The 16002-nt window shown below is 42.1% G+C and overlaps 1 protein-coding gene across 1 annotated transcript in view; it reads left to right on the top strand.

Moving 5' to 3' along the window:
- Positions 1 to 685: 685 nt before the first annotated feature.
- Positions 686 to 16002, top strand: part of st3gal2 (ST3 beta-galactoside alpha-2,3-sialyltransferase 2) — a 69443-nt gene continuing 54126 nt past the window's right edge. Inside the window, exon 1 of the mRNA XM_036126062.1 lies at positions 686 to 1118. The gene's annotated coding sequence lies outside the window, so the exon portion shown is untranslated. The remainder of the gene's footprint in view (positions 1119 to 16002) is intronic.

Genomic DNA, 16002 nt, shown 5'->3' on the forward strand with positions numbered 1-16002 from the left:
ATTTATCTATTTTTCTTTTTTTAAATATCGTTCTAACGCAGCTTAGATTTTTTTGTTTATGGCGTTTCAATTCATCCCCATCATTATTAACACAGCTGTGCTTCCATGGACCTTCAAAGTAAAATCCCCCCGTTTTAAAAACACATTTAATTACATTTTATCTTTTTGTCCTTTATTCCCATGCTTAGCTTCGTTTGCGCTTTATTTTTATTTATTTTTTTAGCTCTTTGTCATAATTGCAGGGCTGCTGCACAGTCAGTGACCCAGTTGGTGGCACTGTTGCCTTGCAGCAAGATCTGAGTTTATCCTGGCGTGGATTTTGCAATAATTCCCTGCGCATGCGTGGGTTCTCTCTGGGTACTCCGGCCTCCCACAGTCCAAAAACCAAATTTTTAGGTTAATTGATCTCCAAATTAGCCTTAGGGTTGAGTTTGTGTGCATGACTGTTTATCCTGAATGTCAGTGTTGCCCTGTGAGACTGGTGACAGGCATCGTAACGCCGGTGACCCTACACGGACAACAATGGAAGTGCGTGCAGCGTGGATCTTATAATTGCCTCCTTTTGTTTCGCCGAATGTTGCCCTCCCCTTCCCAGGAAAATGACCCAAACACCACAGACTGACAGGTTGATTTATTGTGTTTTTGCTGGTGGTTGGACTCGCCGCGTGTCTTTGCCATTAAACTCGGTCCACGCCCACTCTGAGTGGCTTTAATTGTGAAAGCGTGACGCCGGAAGTCGCGCACTAGTGCTGCGGAGCTCGACAGCCGTGGCCGCCGGTTTTCCACGGTTCCTCCCGGGGACAGACACCGACCTCCCCCGCTCCTCTGGGTCCTGTCCAGGCTCGGGTCTGGCTCTGGTTCCGGGGAGCCCCGCGGCCCTCCTGCCGTCCCGGCGTCCTGCGATCTGCGCTCCGCGGTGCGCCTCCACCAGCAGCATCTCTCCTGGTGCGGCGCTGCTCCTCTGACTGGAGGAATCTGGCTCCGGCGGCGTTGGACCCGGACCATAAACGGACCCATTGACATTCAGACAGCGTGGCCGGCTGCTGGGAGGCTGCAGCTGCAGCAGCAAACCTGCCGGTGAAGCCGAGGCGAAGGCTTGCTCCTGCTGAAACGCAGAGGTAAGTCTTTAAAAAACAACAACATCTGCTGTAGTTAAAGCTTGGGCTTTTATGTGGCTCCAGCTGGTGATGCTGATGAGCCAGAGCCAGCAGCATCCTCTTCCTCTACTCCTCACGTTCACGCCATCAGGCTCAGTTTGGGTTTTACTCGGAACCACCAAACCTGCGCTGCGTCGTAAATGCGTAAAAGTGTCTCCGAAGCACCGAACTCGGAGCATTGTCCTCCCCACGCGTGCAGAGACGAAGCCTGTCTCTTTAAAATCTCCTGGTGACACTTTCTTTCCTGCATCACCCTTGCATCTCCACCTTGCCCCCCCCCCCTCTCCCCCACTCCTCGCCATGCTTTCCTCCCCCTTCATGTCCTCTCGGCTCTCATCCATCTCTCTCTGTGGCTCCATTGATCCGGCCCGCCGGCGTTGCTAGACAACAGAGGGCTGTGAAGGGCAGAGAGCTGATGGAGGACAGTGTTACCTGTTCAGAACCTGCCGATGAAGATCATATGTTTATGTCTGTGTCTGTGTGTGGGGATAATATATATTTTCTTAATGGTGCAAAAACGTTTTTATAACCTGAAACATAGAAGTAAAGTAAACCAATCGGCCTTCACCTCCTCTGATTTTGGGTGGGCTCCGGTGGGTCCATGAAGGTCTGCTGGGATCGAGCTTCAAGGTGTCTGCAGCAGATCCTTTAAGTTTAAGTTTTAATGTAGTTCCTTGATCTGCTGTTATCATTGCTCTTTTTCTTTTCTTTTTTTTAGCTCCGAAATTAAGCCATTAAAATCACAGCCTTATTTTAATAGCATCTCTCTGGATTGATCAGTGACTGTGAACCCCCGGGGTCCCCCGTTGCCTTTATTCTTTGGTGTTGATGGAGTTATATATTATCTGATTTGTGGTTTAGAAAAGGGGAAACTGTTGGGATTGGTTTCTTGCTGAGAAATGTGAAACTGGAACATCCAACTTTCACATGAGCAGGAAGTTGGGATCTCCCAGGAGGAGCTGGAGAACGCTGTTTCTGTTCAAACCGATTACCTCCACCGACCGATCCGGAATGAGTGGAAGGTAAATTTTTTTGACTGGATTTACTTTAATACTTATAAATGAAACTGAATAACTGTATGCAAGAATATAACGTCTCGACCAAAGTTGGTGTTGTATCTGTAAAAAACTTTGATTATTTTTCTGAAAGGGGTCTCCCAGATCATCCCATTATTTCCAACCACCTATAATTAAACAGAAGACTGAAGTAAAAGTAAAAATTACATTTATTTATTTAACAAGAATTCACAACAAACACTTTCTGCAGGCAGAGGTATGGATGAGCTATCGATGGACTTTTGGTTGGATGGATGGATCGACGGATGGTTCTCTGGTGATGGATAGATTGACCAATGGATTGACAGATGGATGGATGGGTGGATGGATGGACAATTGGATGGAAGGATGTATGGATGGACGGATGGTTAGATGGTTGAACGAATGGATGGTTGGGTGGATGGATGGATGGATGGATGATTGGAAGGAAGGATGGATGGTTGGATGAATGTATGGATGATTGGATGGATGGATAGTTGGATGGACAGATGGATGATGAATGGCTAGATTGATCAATGGATGGATGGATGGATAATTGGATGGATGGATGGATAGATAATTGGATGGATGGTTGGTTGGATGGACAGATGGATGAATGGATGGAAGGATGATTTGAAGGAAGGATGGATGGTTGGATGAATGTATGGATGATTGGATGGATGGATAGTTGGATGGACAGATGGATGATAAATGGCTAGTTTGATCAATTGATGGAAGGATGGATGGATGGACAGATGGTTGGATGGTTGGACGAATGGATGCTTGGGTGGGTGGATGGATGGATGGATGGATGGATGATTGGAAGGAAGGGTGGATGGTTGGATGAATGGATGGATGATTGGATGATGGATGGATGGATGGATGGATGATTGGAAGGATGGATGGATGGATAGATAGATAATTGGATGGATGGTTGGATGGACAAATGGATGGATGGATGATTGGATGAATGGACAGTTGGATGGACAGATGGATGATGAATGGCTAGATTGATCAATGGATGGATGGATGGATAGATAATTGGATGGATGGATGGATGGTTGGATGAATGGATGGATGATTGGATGGATGGATAGTTGGATGGACAGATGGATGATGAATGGCTAGATTGATCAATGGATGGATGGATGGATAATTGGATGGATGGATGGATAGATAATTGGATGGATGGTTGGTTGGATGGACAGATGGATGAATGGATGGAAGGATGATTGGAAGGAAGGATGGATGGTTGGATGAATGTATGGATGATTGGATGGATGGATAGTTGGATGGACAGATGGATGATAAATGGCTAGTTTGATCAATTGATGGAAGGATGGATGGATGGACAGATGGTTGGATGGTTGGACGAATGGATGCTTGGGTGGGTGGATGGATGGATGGATGGATGGATGATTGGACGGAAGGGTGGCTGGTTGGATGAAGGGATGGATTGGATCTGGATGAATAGATGGATGGATGATTGGAAGGAAGGATGGATGGTTGGATGAATGGACAGTTGGATGGTTGGATGGACAGATGGATCATTGGATGGATGGACAGTTGGATGGACAGATGGATGATGAATGGCTAGATTAATCAATGGATGGATGGATGGATGGATGAAAACTCTCTTAGTTTAAAAAAAACAGCAGACATCAGCATGGAACCAAAACATAACGACCCGAGCCGGTGGAAAAAGGGCTTAGTCTGAATAAACTGTGGTCCGTCTTAGGCTGGCAGGACAGAGCTTTCAGTGTGTTGATCCAATTTCTCTTGTCACATTTTCATCAAGGAGACGACTAAATCACACATCAATCCGTCCGACGTCAGCGCTGTAAACCTACTTTCTGTGAATTTTAATTTGGGTGTTAAATAATCCAAAATCGGCCTTTTAATCTGCACACAGTCGGGACGTTGTCCTCACTGGGCCTCGTTAGGACTTTCACTCTGCTTCTTGCTTCCAGACGAAGTAAACCCGGAGGAGCACAACTCAACTCTAACTGAAGGTTATTGACAGTTTTCTGATAAAAGTAACAGATGAGAAGAAGATGTTGTTTTTCTGCCCAATCCTGCACTTGATTTATCCCAGCCAAAGCAGAAAGAGGCCCACAGAACTGCATCCATCAGCAACTAAGAGCTGCAACACAACGTTGAGATAAAAACAGATGATGTTCCAAGCAGCCTTTCATACATGGGTTTAATATTTACGATTTTAAGATGTTTTTCACAAATGGACAGATAAAACCCAAAACACAGCAGGACTGCATCATTTTTCTTCTTTTTTTGAAATAATATATTATTTTGCTTTATAACTGTATTTAATTATTTATTATTTCACTTTTAGTTTAAGTTTTTAATGCATTTTAAAGAATAAACTAATAATAAATTATTTGTTTTATTATTAATATTAATAATAATTATTATTATTATTACTGATTAGAAGATCAAATATATAGGACTTAAAAAAATAATAATTCTATCTTAAACTTTTTGCATTAAAAAACTTTGTATTAAAAACTTTGTTTTTAATACAATTTTTTATTTTAATACTCTAATGTATGTAATGTCTTTAATACTTTAATATATTTTTATTAAGCTCATATGTCAATTCTAATTTTATATATATATGATACTTTGTTTAACATTAATGTGAAAAATGGAACCTTTGCTGTTGTCGTGGACCTGAGCATTGTCTCTAAGTCAGGGCTACAATCCTTCAGTTTTGGACTTTAAAGCCCGTAAAGAATCTGGAACCGCAATGATTTTGCAATGATTCCTACTTCAGAAATACTTTGGCATAATTTAGTATTTGACTCTTTTATAGATTTGAGGTTGAGATTATTAGCCACTTTTTGAAATGTAAAGTTTAAAAAAAAAACCGTTTCCCCAAGTGCAGTTAAACAGACCAATGAAGTTTTAACACGCCTTTTCCACATTATTTTACCTAGAACCTACAACCCAAATTATTTCACAAAAGCTACCAGGGTTTAAAAAAGAAAGTGAAACAGGTGAACACATTGAGCGGAGAACAAAGATGGATGGATTGTGAACAGAAGATTGGATCAATGATGTGCCGCAGTGAACCTTATCAACAAGGAAGTGAAGGAAAATGTCAAAAATGCCAGTAGAAGATGGAGGAACATTCAACCTCAGAGCTTCAGAAAGTACCCAACGATGCTGATCCATGACCTTAGTTGGTAGCGGGTCAAGGAGCCCAGGTTATCGACTGCAAGATGAAGGAAATGCGAAGGTAGATGACGAATCAATCAACCAGCTGAAGAAGTGCCTGCAGGTGCCTCCAGGCAGGTGGAGGAGGCATGGAGCATTCTGTCTGCTCGCCATAATTACAAGTTCCACATTTCTCAGTAGAAATTTCTATATCCAAGAGTGTTTGGCATTCATACACAAGTAAAGAGTTGATATTGTCAACTAGACGTATCAGACAAACACAGTGCACACACACTGGCAGCATCTCGTTGGAGCCAGTGTGTGTGGCGTATTGCTATTGAGCCCTCCACCACCATGCTTGACATTTGGTTTGAGGTGTTTGTGCTCATATAATTCCAAAAAAGGTAAAAAACAAAGCAACTGGACTTGTTTTCCGTAGTTGAAGACGTTTCGCTTCCTCTCCAGGAAGCTTTCTCAATTCAAAAAGTCTGGAGTAATGTGGAGTAACAAGCTTTACACCATTGGCAAACAAAGGCCTTGTAATGGCTTAGATAACATGCAAATTCAACAGAAACAGGTCCACCCCTTAGTAATGGGCGGTCGTTAAAGCCATTAAGCCAGCAGATTGAACCAAAACTGGTCCACTCCTCTGGAGAGGAAGCGAAACGTCTTCAACTACGGAAAACAAGTCCAATTGCTTTGTTTTTTTACCTTTTTTGGAATGACCATGACCTGGATGACTGAGAATCTTCACCAGCATAGTGCTCATATAATGTTTTATTTTTTCATCCACACACAATGCTGTACATAAATATGCACAAATATCTCTGCTTTGGTCTCTTCTGTTCAAAGAACATTGCTCCAGACGTCCTGCGCTTCACTCAGATGCAGCTTTGCAGACTCAGGTTCTCATCTTAGAGAGAGGAGGCTTTCTCCTTCAACTCTACCCAAACCCGCTGTAGTGGCTCTGAGCTTTTTCTGTCTGCTGTCACGAACTTTTACCACTTTCCTTGTTAACTTCTGCTGGCATCGCTCCACGTGTGAAATATTTAAAAGGGCCTGTTCGAGCCGGATGTGTCATGACGGGATCTTATTTCTGAGGACTGAGAGAACTTCATGGCGAGTTGTTGACTGATGTGCAAAGTGTAACGTGTAATTTATGCAGTGCAGCAGCTGTGGCCCCAATAAAAAATTTAACTTGACCTTGTAGAGTCTAAGATGGAGCTCTGGGCTCTCTGTGATTTCTCTTAACATTGCAGGGTCTGACCTTGGGGTAAATCTGTTGGGTCGTCCACCCCTCTCAAGACTGGCAGATGTCTTCTTGTTATAAATCTGCGTCTCTATGGATTAATGGACTCAAAATAGTTTGGAAATATCCTGATAATCAAAAGCATCTCGTGTCTCAGTGTGACAGTTTGGTGCTGCACGGCACAGAAGAGGAAGGATCTAGAATGAGGGGGTGAGGTCAGCACAGGGGATTGTGGGATGCCGTCTGCGAGATCCTGACACGGTTTATGCTAAAAGTGTCCAGAGAAGGGCCAGACGTGTTGCCACAGATCCCACCCACCTGGACAATGCATTGTTTGTCCCACTTCCATCAGGACAACAATTCAGCAGCATTAAATCATAAACTAATAGACTTAAAAACAGCTTCTTTCCCAAAGCTGTGAAGGCAATCGCCCCCTGCTGAGAACTAAACCAATCCAGTTCATGGTCTGTTACATGTCTACAGACATGCTGCTGGTTCCACCAGTTCCTGATCCGCTGAGAATTATTTAGACGGTCTCTGACATGTTAACGTCAAGTTCCAAAAAAAGTAAAAAACAAAGCAACTGGACTTTTTTTCCGTAGTTGAAGACGTTTCGCTTCCTCTCCAGGAAGCTTTCTCAATTCAAAAAGTCTCAATTCTTCCTGGAGAGAAAGTGAAACATCTTCAATTACAGAAAACAAGTCCAGTTGCTTTGTTTTTTACTTTTTTTGGAATGACCATGACCTGGATGACTGAGAATCTTCACCAGCACATAACGCCTAGTTGCACGTTTTTAGTTTCTCAGGGAGTGTTTGTTACGACATTCATGCGAATTATACAGTTCTGTGACCTGAAGATTTTAATTATTTGCTCAGTATTTCACATCATCGTGTAAACAGACTTTTTGTCTCAAGCATCAATCAGCTTTCAATTTTTCATAATGACTATTTGCATTCTGAGCCGGTGTCTCACCAGAACTTCAATATAGTAACAGATATAAACAATAAAGATTCTTGATTCTCATAACCGACCCCAGATCATCCTCTTTAAGGTAAATATTATGTGTCCTTCTTGGCATGTTTCAGAGTGACGTCCAGTCAAAGCTCTTTAATACAAAATGTATTAAATAATACTGTAAATTCTTTAGTGATAATTAAAAAAACAAACTCTCTCCTCGACAGGGGTGCTCAGACCAATGGGATGACGCTATTTTCCCCTCTTGAATCTTAAGGAAGGAAAAAGGATGTACTTAGTTTTTCACACAAAGTTTTTCTGTTTTTTCTTTGTTTGTGTCTGTTAATATATAAATGAACAACGAGGGGAAAATATCTTAGAACTTGGTAAAGACCAGAAAATTAGTATTTTGTCCTCCTATATTAAACCCAACAGAAGGAGGATGTACTTTCTTTTTTACTGTGACCCTAGTTGCTTTTGATTTGTTTCATCGACTCAAATCAACTGCAGCCTTTACTGCTGGACAACGAGCACATTGGGTGACAAAGGGCCAAGAGTTCGCTAATAGGATTCCTACCTTTAAACCGAGCGCACAATCACTCAAGCGGGCTTTATTATCTGCCTGCTTCACTCTGAGAAGAACCGATCTGAAAAGTAAATCCTTCATGCTGAACCGCAGCCAGGTCCGACACCGTCCGAGCGCAGCAAGTAAACAGATCATGCAACAGATTCTTAGATTTTCTGGTCTGGCTAAACCTCAGTCAGCATTTGATTAAAATGATGCAAATAAAACCAGAAGCAGGAGCTTGTGCTTGGAAAAGGATTTTCCCCACTGCCTTCACCATGTTTCCCCTTCACTCATGAGTAAAGGTAGAAGTAGGACGCCAATCTTGTCGCACGGCAAAGGTTTGAGTCCTGGCTGCTTAGATTAAGAGCCGTGAAATCAGCTGCAGATTTTACATTTGCGCTCCTTCTCGTTGAAGCTTTTGCACAGCAGGGAAACCTGGCAGAGACTGCAGATTAAGCGCTTAATGTGCAGGAAGGAAAAATCAGCGAGTTGCCTTGAGTTTTCTGCCTCGAGCCAAAGGGCCTCCGGTGAAGAAGCGCGTCGTGAAAGACTCGTTCAGTGACAGGTTTTGATGTTGGGAATAAAGTCCAAGCTCCACAGACACACACACACACACACACACACACACACACACACACACACACACACACACACACACACACACACACACACACACACACACACACACACACACGCAATCCCATCATTTTAAGCTACTTACATTAAATGTATTTTATTTTATTACAGCTACTCAAACACAAACGGGCTGCATCCAATCACCGTAACCTGCTTAACTGCAAACACATTTAACATCGTTAAACTGTGACCCAAACATGACCAGAAAAGCTGAAGAAGTTGGAGTCCATATAAAACAGGAGCCAGGATGGTAAAAGCTGGGATGGAAACCCGTAAACCCCCTCAGTTCACAGTTTCAGCTTTTCTTCCTTCTCTTTATCTGACTTCAAACAAATGTTAAAGCTATAGTTGGTAATCCTTTTTGTTATACTGGGTAAAATGGTCTTTACATCCTGTCAGTAGTAAATGCATTATGAATTAGGGTTAAAAAATATCTTTGTGGGAGCTGCAGGACTGTAAAAACAATACTCAATCCATGCCGTTCGGTCCAAGCAACAGGTTGGTCAGCGTTTTGGTCCTGCCTTCACCCCCCTCTATCCCTCAGGTTTTGGGGGAATCACCTTATCTACTGGTTGTCCTACATGCCAATCATTCTGACGCGTTCACGTAACACCAGTCCGTGCTCGTTCCTTGTTACTTTCTGCTTACTGGCTGCGCACTTCTAGTGTTTTGGTATCCGGTTAGCTTAGCGGTTAGCTTCAGTGTTAGCCGTTCATTGTAGCTCCGCTGCTCCCAACGTAGACTTTAAACATGGCTGAGAGTCGCAAGAAAAAAAACACGTTCACGTTTATGAGAAGAAGAGGAAGACCTCGGGAAAAAGAAATCCCCTTGAGGAGCAGAAGAGCAGGTAAGACGGTCTTGCGCATGCGCGGTTATTGAAAAAGGGGACCTGGTGGAAACGACAGTAAAATCGCCAACTCTACCTTTAAGCGTCCATCTTGTATTTTTAACTGGTTTACCGGGCAGAACAGACTGGACCTTATTTGGCGAAATAATTTGGGCTATATCCAGTGCTGCATAATTTCTGTGAGGTTTTCTGAAACCATAGTTTCAGTCACCATAGTTTTTCAGTCAGGTTGAGGTCTGAACTTTGACTAGGCCATTGCAACACCTTGATTCTTTTCTTTTTAACCATTCTGTCACAGATCTGTGGCTGTGTTCAGGACCTTTGTCCTGTGGCTGACACAGTTTGGGCCAAGCTTCAGAAGACCTCAGATGTGACTAAAAAATACTGTAAAAAGAGAAGCTGCTGGTCCAATCAAAGACTGCAGGGTGACCAAATTATCAGCCCTCCTCTGAACTCCTTAACGGCAGTGGAAGTGTGCTGATATTGTGATGTTCTGTTTTGGTTTAGGTTTATTGTTTGGGTAGGTTAGTTCTCTCCTGCCTCTGGGTTTATTTCTACAGTAGGTTCTGTCTTGTTTTAGATTCATATTTAGTCTGTTTACTATTTCAGTTATCTGGTCTCTTTATTAGTTCTGTTTTCTATTCTGTGTTTTGTTCAGTCTTAGATTTTACGTTCAGGTTTCTATCAGCTCCCTCAATCGCTTCCACCTGTCCGTGATTAATTAGTTTACTCTGCTCACCTGTTCGTCCGGTTATTTAAGCCTTCCTTAGTTCTCTGCTCCCTGTCGGTTTGTCACTTGTCACCCATGCGTTCGTTGCCTCAGTTTGGTAAGAGCTCCCAGCACATTGATCCTGTCTGTAACCTGATCTGTTTGTCCTGCCCAGTTCTGTTCACCTGTTCACCGTTGTTGCCTTACCCTTTTTGGATCCTGTTCTGTTTGCCTGTTTTGATTCCCTCTCCTCACCTTCCCTCCATTAAAACACCGTTAAAAGCATTGCTACAGCGTTTGGCTGAATTCTGGGTTCTTCACCACACCATTCATCACAGATATGCTGGGTTGGGTTTTTCCAAACATGGTGGTGCAGATTATGGCCAAACATCTCTACTTTGGTCTCATCTGGTCAAAACGCAGCGTCTCATGCTTCGTTTAGATGCAACGTTATATCAGTTGTGTTAATGATTCTACACAAAAAAGGCTTTCTCCTTCAGCCTTTCCCATCAAGACATAGTTCTTCAGTCTTTTTATCTCTGACGTTTAACGTGCAACTGAAGCCTTTAGAGTCTCAGATGGAACTCTTGGGTTTTTATTTCTCTGAGCTTTGTAATCCTTGGACGTAGATATGCTTCTATTTGAAATGTTTCAGTCTTGCTCTGGTTGAACGCTGGACTTCAAACGGATTTACAATCCTTGTCTGATTGTTGGACAGCATCATCTGGGTCTGTGAGGCGATTCCTGGTGTCTTCTTGCTTTGGCTTGGTGTTGACACACCTGTGTGCTTCAGAGCGGCACACTCCCAAATGTCCTGCTTTCACTCTGATGATGAATAGTTGATCAGTGGATCTGATCAGCAGCTGTAGGCTGTAGTCTTCTAAAATCCCAATAGATGCATGCAGCTTATCTTTACGAGAACATTTCCTAGTTTTCTTGTTTTCCAATCCTCTTAAAGGATGTACGTTTGAGACCAAAGCATCCATCTGTGGCCCTTCTTATCAGTCCCTTTGATACCTTCCCTCATCCTCTCCCTCTCCTTTCTGCTTTGTAAAAATACATAAATGCCCCATCTTTGATGCATTGAAGGTGTTTTAAAGAGCAGATGGAGTGAGAGCACCATGATTTGATATTAAAATTCAGCCTTCAGCCTCAAGAGCAGACCAATATTAAATTACCGAAAGGTGAAATCTCCAGGAAGTCAGCTGCTTTGCTTTGCTGAGCCAAATCATATAATAATGCACCATTTCTCTTCTCACAAACCGAAGCCTGAGACTGCAGCTGATTATCTTTATTATATCATTAGAAGTCTGCAGTTGTGGGACTCTGAAGCCTTTTCCAAGCTCGGATAATTACCTCATTAGAAAAAGCTTCAAATAGGTTAATCAGGCACCAAGGGAGCAGACAGAGCTTTAATACATCCTGACAACTCTGTTTTCTTCTTCTTCTTCTCTTCTTGCTCTCTGGTTGTTGTCACTGGGCCAACACCCACTGTTTATAGACCCTGGTAGAAAAGCTCTTTTATCTCTGTCTCATACTGCTTCTTTCTGCATGCATAACTCACAGAAGATAAAAAAGCAGACATGCACCAGCCTTGATTAAAAGGCAACAGATGGATTTGTGATGGGGGGCGGCGCTGCTGAGAGGTACGGGGGTCCCCCCCCAAAAGAATGCTGTTTCCTGCATTCTGGTGCATTTTAACAGGTTGTTTATCACAAACAATGGATATAGAGATTTAGTAATAGGCCTACTCATAACAAAAATGGCATTCATAAATTTCAGTTTTTGTCAACTTGAATGTCATTATTAAAATAAAAGGTTTATAGGGTTCCCTCCTACCTCGGTTCTGCTACAATTTCTACCCCTTAATCCCTTTTATCACGGAATAACATCCATTTCCCTTCTCCCATTGTTTTCCTCTCCAATATTTCCCCCCATACTCTAATTTTCCCAGTGGTGCTTTTAAGAAAATTTGCATTACTTGGGTTCTTTCACCCGAAAATAATGTTTTTTTTTTTTTTTTTTTATGTCCGGGGATGGTTCCGATAATGCTGAACAACTGAATTTAATCCAAGATTACCAATCTATGCAAACTAACTGTTAATTAAAGTAAAGTATCTTACTGCTAAAATTAGATTTTGTTGTTGACTTTAATTCGACATGGCCTAGGGCTAATTTTGAAGCTGTATAAAAAAATAATAAAGCTTTAGCAAAAGGTCAGTTGGAAAGACATTGCCTCTTCCAGTTTCTTCCTTTTTGTTTGCGTTCAGCTGTCGTAGATAACCAGGAAAACCCGGAGAGGAGTTTTAGTGGCATGAGGATTCTCCTGTAAAGGAAGTGGAATGGATACTTTCATAACGCAATAAAATTAGCACAGGGTGAACGAATATTTAATGGTAAAAATGGAGGGGGTTTGGTCCAAACAAATATTTTTCAGATGTGTGGGGGACACCAGAGACTGAGACTTATCTGTGCCTTTAACTCAAGTCGTGCTTACGTCACAAGACTCGAGGTCTAGGACCTGAGTCTCATGAACAATCTACATCTCATGTAATCAAGGTGTCATCAAGCCTGTAAGTGTGGATCATTTTGGCAAACGAACAACGATGTCCCCTCCGAGTTGCTGTAGATCAGGGCGGTCAAACTAATTTCAATATTGGGCCACTTTGGCATCATGAAGTCGCTAAAAGGGCTGATTTGATTTCATAATTTCATTTCAGTTCACATAGAAATAAAAAAAAAATGCACAGTTACATAAAAGTAGCACCTTAGGCCCAGTTTATACAGTTTATCTGCAAAGAAAGTTGATATTGGGGCAAGTTACACTTTAAACTCTCAAAATTTTGCATCACCTTTTCTCTTTTTGTACATTTCTGAGTTCTTTAATGTGTTGTGGGAAAACTGACGCCATGTAAGGCCAAGGAACGGACTAGAAGCAGACAGTGCGGTATGAACGGGTAATGAGCTCATGTGTTATAATGTGTTTTATTTGGTTGGATGGGAGCCCCGAGTGAAAACAGGTACACGTTCATGCTACACAAATTTAATGTGTTTTCTTTATATATGGAAGGAAGCAATTGATAAAACATGCGTTCTAGTGAAAGAGTGACGCAAAAATGGTTTTAAGACTTATACTTGAAAGCGTCGGCTAAGGGAGTTAGATAAAAGTACTTTTAGCTTAAATACCTAACGGGATCCACACAGAGAGAAGCCTCCGGGGATCCAATCTGTATTGTTGAGCCAAGAAATTAGCTTTCTATGAAATAAAAATATATCACCTGCTCTACTTATATAGCAATCATTAGCATTCTTGTAGCTAAATACAACTTTAAAAGCTCTTCCAGATGGTGCATTAACCATTTAAAGCTTGTATGCATCAATGCGTTTGATCTTTTTTTTAGGTTTTGGCTTAATTTCAGTGATTTCAGTGTGGTTAAACTTTTATTAGCTTCAGCGTGGGCTCCACATGGACCGCAGAGAGCTGCAGAAATTACCACTGATGTTATTATGAGTGAACCAAAAAGGCTTTGTTTGCATTTACGGATCAAAACTTGATGAAAAAAATCATATAAAGTTCAAAGAAGCCCATTTTGACACCTGCACATAGCCTAGAAAAGGCTTGATCCAGATCCACTGTTTGAGCGACTGAGCCGCAGCTGTGTGGGGGTGCGTCCCATCCTTGTGCTCCCAATGGGACGGTCCCCGGCGCCGCTCTGGCTCATTGTCTGTTCTCTCAGGATTATTCTTTCGTGTTCTGATCCTCGCCTGGAAGCCGGTATTCAGACAGTCAACAGGAATCTTCTTACCTGATGATCTGATTTAAAGCTTGAAATGCCTCATCCCAACGCAGCAGCCTTTCAGACAACCTCTGCCGGTTTTAAGGCGCAGCTCTGCAGCCTCCATCATCGCTGAGAAAACTCTGCTACCACGAGGCGGAGCGATCCGAACCACAGGAATATGTTCCTGTCGCAGGTTTTCACGCCTCCCCGAACAGCGTCTCCCCATTAATGTGATGTAAGCTGCCGGCTCGGTTCCTGGAGTTCAGACGAGGCGATCGCTTTTCCTTCTTGCCTGACTCTGTTTTGCAAAGCAGAAGTTGCCGGGGCGGCCGTCTGTCATGCTTTGACCTCATCTATCTGCTAGAAAGCATCTCTTTTCTCCATCTCTGCTCTCCGTGGAGCGTGGAAAAGGTCCCAGGGGAGGCAGCGAGCCAGAGGAATCCCTCCTGCTCTCCGTTCGTGAGGTTTTGGGCGTCCTCATTAATCGACTCTTCCCCTGAAACTACAGAGCAGCACCCCAGCATGCACACTAGCTTTCAGGTTAGGCTCGCTCAGCCTCACTGAAGTGATGAGTGATTTCCACCGTGTTTTGTTCCAAGGGAAGCAGCAAAAAACAGTGGAATTGTTGCAGATTGGCCCATTTTGAATCCTCATTTTTCACCATTTGGCTTTATTGTAGTGATTAATTCCCACAGCTTGCACTCCTCTGAACGTAAAGTAAAAAAAATCAGTGATTATTTCTTTTTAAAACAATGCTTCTTTGAAATAAATCTTATCCTGTTGGGAGGTCTGTTTACTTCCTCTTTAATTGGGGCCACAATTATAAAGAAAATCATTTGTAGTATTTATCGTCCCCCTGAAAAACAAGCTCTGCTACTAGTAAGGAGTTTTTTTTTTGTTGTTCTTTTTGTTCTCATTTGTTCTTATTCTTCTGTTTCTGCTGCAATTATCAGAAAACTTGTCCGGGCACAGTGTTGGAAAAAAAACCATAAAAATACACAATGAAACATGTGACTCAACCGAGCAGAGTTTGACGCGTCGTATGGTGGACTATGAAGATATTCTGGAGAGAGCACTGAGCAAACAGGCCTGTTTGGAGCTGTTTGTGATAGAAACACCATTCAAAGTGTCAACAGCTCACAGAAAAAGTGGGGAATATCTGACTGGATTGATATTCTGATGCCTTTTTATGGGTTTTACAGAATCACGTTTTAACTTTTTAAGTTTATTTTCCTACAGAAATAAAAAAAAAACCTTTATTTATACAGGTATTCTCATGAAATATTCATAAACCTTTTGATTTTGAACTACTTTCTTGCCCACAGTTTAATTTCAGCCATCAGAGCGTAGGTATTTTTAGTTTGTGTGATGAAAATAGTGATGCTGGGGGCTCCCCGGTGATCTCCTGAAAAGCAGGGACTCCTCCTGGGGTGGGTGAAAGGAGACTGTGATATGTTCTGTAAGTACGGTCCTATTGTGTTTGCATTTCAGAAAACTGCATCTTCTGTGAAATAGAACTAAATCATTAGAATTAGTTTATTTCTGGACTTGATCAGACAAATGAAGGTTTTTGCTGTGTCTCTTCCATGTATGATGTACCAATTCAAGGGGCAAAATGTTGTTCATTTATTTCAATATCCAAAGTCATTGTTGTTGACATAGCTGTAATAGCTGCTGACTGCCTATTACCTTTAATTAATTTTTTTTTTACTCACTACATTTACATTTTTGCTTCATCTCCGATGATATTGCTCATTTAAAGAAGTCATTGGGAGCAGAAGATGTTCTGAGATGTGAAACATGTATATTAAAAACCAAGACTTACTGTTTTCTGTGCAAAAACAAAAAAAAAAAAAAAACGGGTTCAATGATACTGAAAGGTCTGGGAGGCTTAC

This window comes from Fundulus heteroclitus, chromosome 2, assembly GCF_011125445.2.
Source record: "Fundulus heteroclitus isolate FHET01 chromosome 2, MU-UCD_Fhet_4.1, whole genome shotgun sequence".
Classification (NCBI taxonomy): domain Eukaryota; kingdom Metazoa; phylum Chordata; class Actinopteri; order Cyprinodontiformes; family Fundulidae; genus Fundulus; species Fundulus heteroclitus.